The sequence below is a fragment of the Leptonychotes weddellii genome, chromosome 5 (genome assembly GCF_054177405.1).
Source record: "Leptonychotes weddellii isolate Sample4059 chromosome 5, ASM5417740v2, whole genome shotgun sequence".
Classification (NCBI taxonomy): domain Eukaryota; kingdom Metazoa; phylum Chordata; class Mammalia; order Carnivora; family Phocidae; genus Leptonychotes; species Leptonychotes weddellii.
The window spans coordinates 106,162,756-106,169,633 of NC_138373.1; the positions used below are offsets into that span (position 1 = coordinate 106,162,756).

General features: G+C 38.3%; 1 pseudogene; it reads right to left on the reverse strand.

The window, feature by feature from the left end:
- Nucleotides 1-3,957: 3,957 nt before the first annotated feature.
- On the reverse strand, nucleotides 3,958-4,886 carry LOC102740945 (olfactory receptor 6C75-like; annotated as a pseudogene).
- Nucleotides 4,887-6,878: the final 1,992 nt, after the last annotated feature.

The window sequence follows — 6,878 nt, forward strand, 5'->3', positions numbered from 1 at the left end:
AGGAAAAACCTGATCCATTCATTCTTTAGCAGGATGCTCTTTAACCTCCAAGTGTTTGAGTTCCTTCCAAATTTTTTCTTGTGGTTGAGTTCCAGTTTCAAAGCATTGTTGTGTGAAAATATGCAGGAAATAATCTCAGTCTTTTGGTGTCAGTTGAGACTTGATTTGTGACCCAGTATGTGATCTATTCTGGAGAGAGTTCCATGTGCACTTGAGAAGAATGAGTATTCTGTGGTTTTAGGATGGAATGTTCTGTACATATCTACGAAGTACATCTGGTCCAATGTGTCTTTCAAACCTCTTGTTTCTTTGTTGATCTTCTGCTTAGATGATCTGTCCATTTCTGTGAGTGGAGTGTTGGTATCCTACATTAATGTATTATTATTAATGTGTTTCTTTATTTTGGTTAACAGTTGGTTTATGTAATTGTCTGCTCCCATGTTGGGGAGATATGAATTAGTGCCATTGTATTGTTTTTAAAGTCCCTGTTTCTATAGATTGTCTCTGTTAATTTCTGGTCTATATTACTCTTGAGGTCTTTCTTCATTTATAGATTGCCCCTTAACATTTCTTGCAGGGCTGGCTTGGTGGTCACATACTCTTTCAGTTTCTGCCTGTCCTGGAAGCTCTTTTTCTCTCCATCCATTCTGAATGACAGCCTTCTTGGGAAAAAGTGTTCTTGGCTGCATGTTCTTCTCATTTAGTACCCTGAATATGTTTTGCCAGCCCTTGCTGGCTTGCCAGTTCTCTGAGGATAGGTCTGATGCTATTCAGATGTTCCTCCCTCCATACCTAAGAAATCTCTCCCCCCTAGATGCTCTCAGGATAGCTTCCTTGGCTCTAAGATATGCCAAGTTTCACTATTATGTGTCGGGGTGTTGATCTATTTTTATTGACTTTGGGAGGGGTCCTCTCTGCCTCTTGGACATGAATTGCTTGCTTCCTTCCTTACATTAGGGAAGTTCTCAGCTATGATTTGCTCAAATATACCTTCTAGTCCTCTCTCTCTCTCTACCCTCTCAGGGATCCCAATAATTCTGACATTGGAACGTTTCATGGCATCACTGATCTATTTTCATGGGCTACTAGCCACCTCTCCCTATTTTCCTCAGCTTCCTTCCTTCCTACCAGTTTATTTTCTACGTCACTGATTCGATCTTTTGCCTCATTTACCTTGGCTGTTAGAGTATCTAGTTTAGACTGCATCTCATTCATGGCATTTTTAAGTTCAGCCTGATTAGATCCCATTTATGCCTATAGAGATTCTATATTGTCACTAATGCTTTTTTCAAGCCTAGCTATTGACTTCATGTTTGCTATCCTGAATTCTAACTCTGACATCTTGCTTATATCCATATCCATTAGTTCTGTGGCAGAGGACATTGTCTCTGGTTCTTTTCTTTGTTGAGGGTTCCTCTTCTTAGTCATTCTGGTTGAGTGAATGAACAGAATCCAAAATATCAACCATGACCCAAGCAAAATGCACCCTAGAAAAAATCCAAAGTGGTAGGAACCTACCACAGATATGCAAACAAAGCAAGATGGTCCAAAACAATAAAAAAAGGGGGAGAGAGAGATTATAATTTCTCAGGGTGTACAAAACAAGGTGATCTGCCTGTTCCTGCTTGATTTTTGTTCTCTGTGTTAGAAGACACAATTGCAAAGAAATCAGAGCTTATATATATATCTCAAGATAAAATTGAATAGAGTGATAAATGGATTAGTGATAAATGGACTAGATTTTATAAATCTGTAAAATGTAAATGTGAAAAAATAAAAGTTAAAAAGTGACTTAAAAACATAAGTTGGGAAATGACTCTACTTGAAACAGGAACAGGGTAAAAAAGAAAAGAAAGAAACAAAAAAGAAATGTAAAATTTTAGCCTGAAGTATAAACAAATTGTGGGGGAACACCTGGAGCTCCCTATATTATTTTCCCCTAGCGTTGAAGTTTTACAGTCCTGTGGGAAATAAGCTTATGATTCATCTGTTCTTCCAGTCTGTCTTCTGCGGGAGGGGCCTGCTGCTCAGCTTCCCAGGCCTCTTTGCCTGGGTGTAGTTGCCCCACCCCTTGTTAGGGGGATGGGCTTAATGTGAACTGGTCATCTATCTGTTTGGCTTTTGTTCCCTGGTGGCTTTCCACTTCTCTTTAAAGGGTCAGAGCAAATATGGCTGTGTGGGGATCTCTGGCCCTGAGCTGTGAGGTCGCAGTCCCCTTTCTCCAATAAACCTTCCAGGTCAAACCATCTCCACTTCTGTGTGTACCAAACTCCACAGACTCTCACCATTCATGCCCGCTGTAACTCTTCTGGGGGAGTTCCGGGGACCCTTGAGTGTCTCTGCACTTTGCAATTGCTAGTGGCTGTGGGCTCATATGTGCACCCTCTTCCTCAGTTCCCAGTTCATGACTGGGTGTGGCCCCAGTGTCCTTTCAGGAGTCACACTGCCCTGAGAGCTATTGCCCTGTCATGGGAGCAAGCCATTTTATATCTCCCATGGATTGTTAAATGGCCCGCACCTTCTAGTCCTTTTTGTGATGTTCAGGCAGAGAGCGGTCTCCTACCAGCCTGGCTCGAGTTTTATGATGACTGGAGATGAGAGTCCCTTCTGGGCTCGCTGAACACATAACCAGTCTCCCTGTTCCACTGCTTGGGCACTTTATCGGTTCAGACTCCCCCCATACTTTCTGAGTTTCTTGGAATCCTGAGACCACAATGATCCACCTAAAATTCTGCCCTATTCATCCCTTGTATCTTTTTCACAGAGGGATGTCTCTTGCAGGAGCAGATTTCTAAGGGTCCCAATTTTGTGCTCCGGTGTTATATCACTTTCTGGTGGCTGGCTTATGGAGGCTCCCTCCCTCCTCTATTTATCTTCTGATATTTTCCCCAAAGATTCAAGGTTCTGCACCTCCTATCTTTCAAAAAGTTGTCATTTTTCTGCTTGTAGAAATCCAGATAAATCTTCTTACATCTCAGGTTGAATTTGTGTGTGTTCAGAATGGTTTGATAGATATCCAGCTAAATTAGAGGGACCAGATGAAACAAGGTCCCCTACTCTGCCACCATCTTCCCTAAACTTTGCTGCATTTTATTCTTCATCAAAGTTACATGATGGGGCACCTGGGTGGCTTAGTTGGTTAAGTCTCTGATTCTTGATTTCAGCTCAGTTCATGATGTCAGGGTTGTGAGATCAAGCCCTACATCAGGCTCCACGCTCAACATGGAGTCTGCTTCTCCCTCTCTCAGCCTCTCCCCTTGCTCATGCTCTCTCTCAAATAAATAAATAAATCTTTAAAAAAGTTATGTGATTTAGCACACATATATGAGTCAACATTTACTTATTTACTTATATAGCATAAAATGTAAAATAAAAATAATATACCATATGATTTTTTATTACACTAGCGTAGTGGGTTTTTTTCAATTCTCAAAACAAAGAATGACATTGATACTTTAATCACAATTTCCCACTTTTAAGTATCTTTATTTAAAAACAATAGAGAATGTGTATCAGGACATAAAAAGCCAAGCAAAGGTAAAATCCCAAAGAAGACATCATATAATTGTTTTGAACTTATCAAGATTTTACAGAAAATCAAATATAAAAACAAAATATACTACACAGATATAGAAATAATTGAGTCTCCATGAACTAATACATAAAGTTGATTAAAATAATCTTTCAAATATTTGCTACATTTAAACGGTAGAAGAGGAGAAAGGGGTCAAATTTGAGAATTCTTACAATGGAACAAAAAAATAAAGTTTTAGTATTTTGAAAGGGAAGGCATTATTGAGAAACAAGAGCTAATGTAAACATCATGACACTTCAGAAAGAAATGAAAGGACAAATATGACTATATATTGGGTGGTGCAATAGTAAAATTAGGACCCAATCTAAGCATTTCCTTTGCAATTTTCCTTATTAACTTTCTTTATATATCTCATTATGATTCTATTTGAATAAAGACAGAATCCTTTGTAGCAAGTTCTTAAATGCTTGCTTTACCTGCTGGTTCCTTAGAGTATAAATAAAGGGGTTCAAAAGTGGAACAACAGAAGTATTGAGAATTGCCACTCCCTTCATTAAGGATATCCTGTTTGACTGAGGGTTTAATGTACATGAAGATGCAGCTGCCATATGAGAGGGAGATGACAATCATGTGAGAAGAACACATGGAGAAAGCCTTTTTTCTCTGGTTGGCAGAAGGAATTTTTAAAATTGTCAAGGCAATATATGTGTATGATAGAATCACTAATGCCAAAGTGACCAGCGAGTCACCAAAGCTAGGACGAAACTCATCATTTCCAACACATGCATATCAGTGCAGGAGATTTGCAAGAGGGGAGCAGTGTTACAGTAGAAACAATCAATGATATTGGAGTCACAGAAGTCCAGGCCTAAGCAAAATGAGTCCTGGAAAGGTGATGAGGAAACCAGTGATCCAAGAGCTAAGGACTAGCTGGATACAGATTTTGCTGCTCATATGGTCATATAATGCAGGGACTTACAGATGGCAACATAACGATCATAGGACATGACAGCCAGGAGATAAAATTCAGATGCACTGAGAAGGATGCAAAAAATGACTGAGTTGCTCAACAGTTATAGGAAATGGTTTTGTCACTGGTTGCCATGTTTACAAGCAATTTGGGGATGCAGACTGTTGTATAAGAAATTTCTAAGAAAGAAAAATTTTGAAGAAAGAAATACATAGGGGTCTTGAGATGAGAATCCAGCAAAGTGAGGGTAATGATAACTAAGTTGCCTGAGATGCTTAGCAAGTAGGTAAGGAGTAGGAAGATAAATAGCACAATCTTCCATTTGTAGTCCTCTGTCAATCCTGCTAAGATAAATACGGTCACGGTTATATGGTTTTCCATCTTGACCTCCTGATATGCTTTTGCTCTTGTAAAAATATTGAGGAAAAAATATGTACAGGTACCAGTGGTAAAATATGAAGATAACAACGTCAAAGTATTAGTAATTGCTATTGATTATACATACTAATGGGGCACTTTTTTGGAAATGATTAATGTAGGATAAACTAACAAAAGCTGTTACTTTGCTTTTGAGGAAAGACAAATATTTTCTACAAATTTGATGAAATAAAAAACTATCTTATATATCATCTTTATAGTCTGGCTTAGATTTATAGTAATGAGGTGAAGAAATGAACAGGTATGTGAAAAAAAATTATTTCTTCTTTTCTCAGTATGTAAGTGCTAAAATGTCATAGTACTTATACTCAGCCTGATGACTGTACAAATACCATTGCCTCAAGGAACTGACCATGAGTGCAACAGAGAAACAAGATGATATATGAATGTTTAAGATGGTTGAAAATAGAAATCCAGCTTTAGGTTTAAGATCATCCTGGAAGGAATTCAGTATAACAACTGTAGCTCTTCCCTGGTTTGGTTTGTGCCACATCTACTCAGCTCATGAACACTCTTTCTTGGTCCTATCTGATTTTTTATTCCCATAAATCAGTGTAGTGTGTTTTGTCTCTATCCCATCTCTTCATTTCTTCACTTTTATCATCTCCTCTGCCAATATTAAATTTATCTGATTGCATAGTAAAACTGACTTGAAAAGAATTAAATTCAGTGTTTCTTCTGGTTATAGTTCTGAAAACAGAAAAAGAATAACACAGTGATATGCAAAATAAAGTGAATAAGGGTTCAGAGAGAGGGGAAATGAAACAAGGAAGAAAGAGAAGGAAGACGAAAGAAGTAGAAAAGAGGTAAGACAGTAGAGGAAGACCATAAAGAGAAAAACTTACCATTAAGATTGGATTTTTCTTCAGATGAGACAGTGACTGGTATTTAGCTCTTGGCTTCTTACCTGATGTGTAGAAATGAGTTACAGCAAAGCTGTAAGGAGAATACAGAGAAGAAGCTCTAGCAAATTTTACTCTGATAATCAGTCACTTGGCAAGTGTTCAGACACTTGCAGGTAATACTGACTGCCCCCAAATAATATGGGAAGTCAAAAGCCAAGCCAATTCAAACGGAGTTGATTGTGTGGTTGAAAATTATATAAGCTCTCATTAAACTAAATGTCATGAAAACTCCTAGGTATAAACATTTCATCCCTTGAGGGCAAGTTTCTTGTTTGATGACTTCATTATTAGTTATGCTTCTTTAAGGACTTCATTATGAATATGAAACACTTACTAAGCAATTTTTTTTAGTTTCAGGGGTAGAAGTTAGTGATTCATCAGCTGCACACAACACCCAGTGCTCATTACATCAAATGCCCTCCTTAATGCCCATCATCTAGTTACCCCCTCCCCCTGCCCACCTCCCCTCCAGCAACCCTTAGTTTGATCCCTACAGTTTAGAGTCTATGGTTTGTCTCCCTCTCTGTTTTGATCTTATTTTATTTTTCCTACCCTTCCCCTATGTTCATCTGTTTTGTTTCCTAAATTCCATGTATGACTGAAATCATATGGTATTTGTCTTTCTCTGACTGACTTATTTTGCTTAGCATCATACCCTGTAGTTCTTCTTTTTTTTTAATTAAAATTCTTTTTTCTTTTTTTTTAAATTTTTTTATTCTTATGTTAATCCCCATACATTACATCATTAGTTTCAGATGTAGTGTTCCATGATTCATTGTTTGTGCATAACACCCAGTGCTCCATGCAGAATGTGCTCTCCTCAATACCCACCACCAGGCTAACCCATCCTCCCACCCCCCTCCCCTCTAGAACCCTCAGTTTGGTTTTCAGAGTCCATCGTCTCTCATGGTTCGTCTACCCTTCCGATTTCCCTCACTTCATTCTTCCCCTCCTGCTACCTTCTTCTTCTTCTTCTTTTTTTTTTCTTAACTTATATTGCATTATTTGTTTCAGAGGTACAGATCTGAGA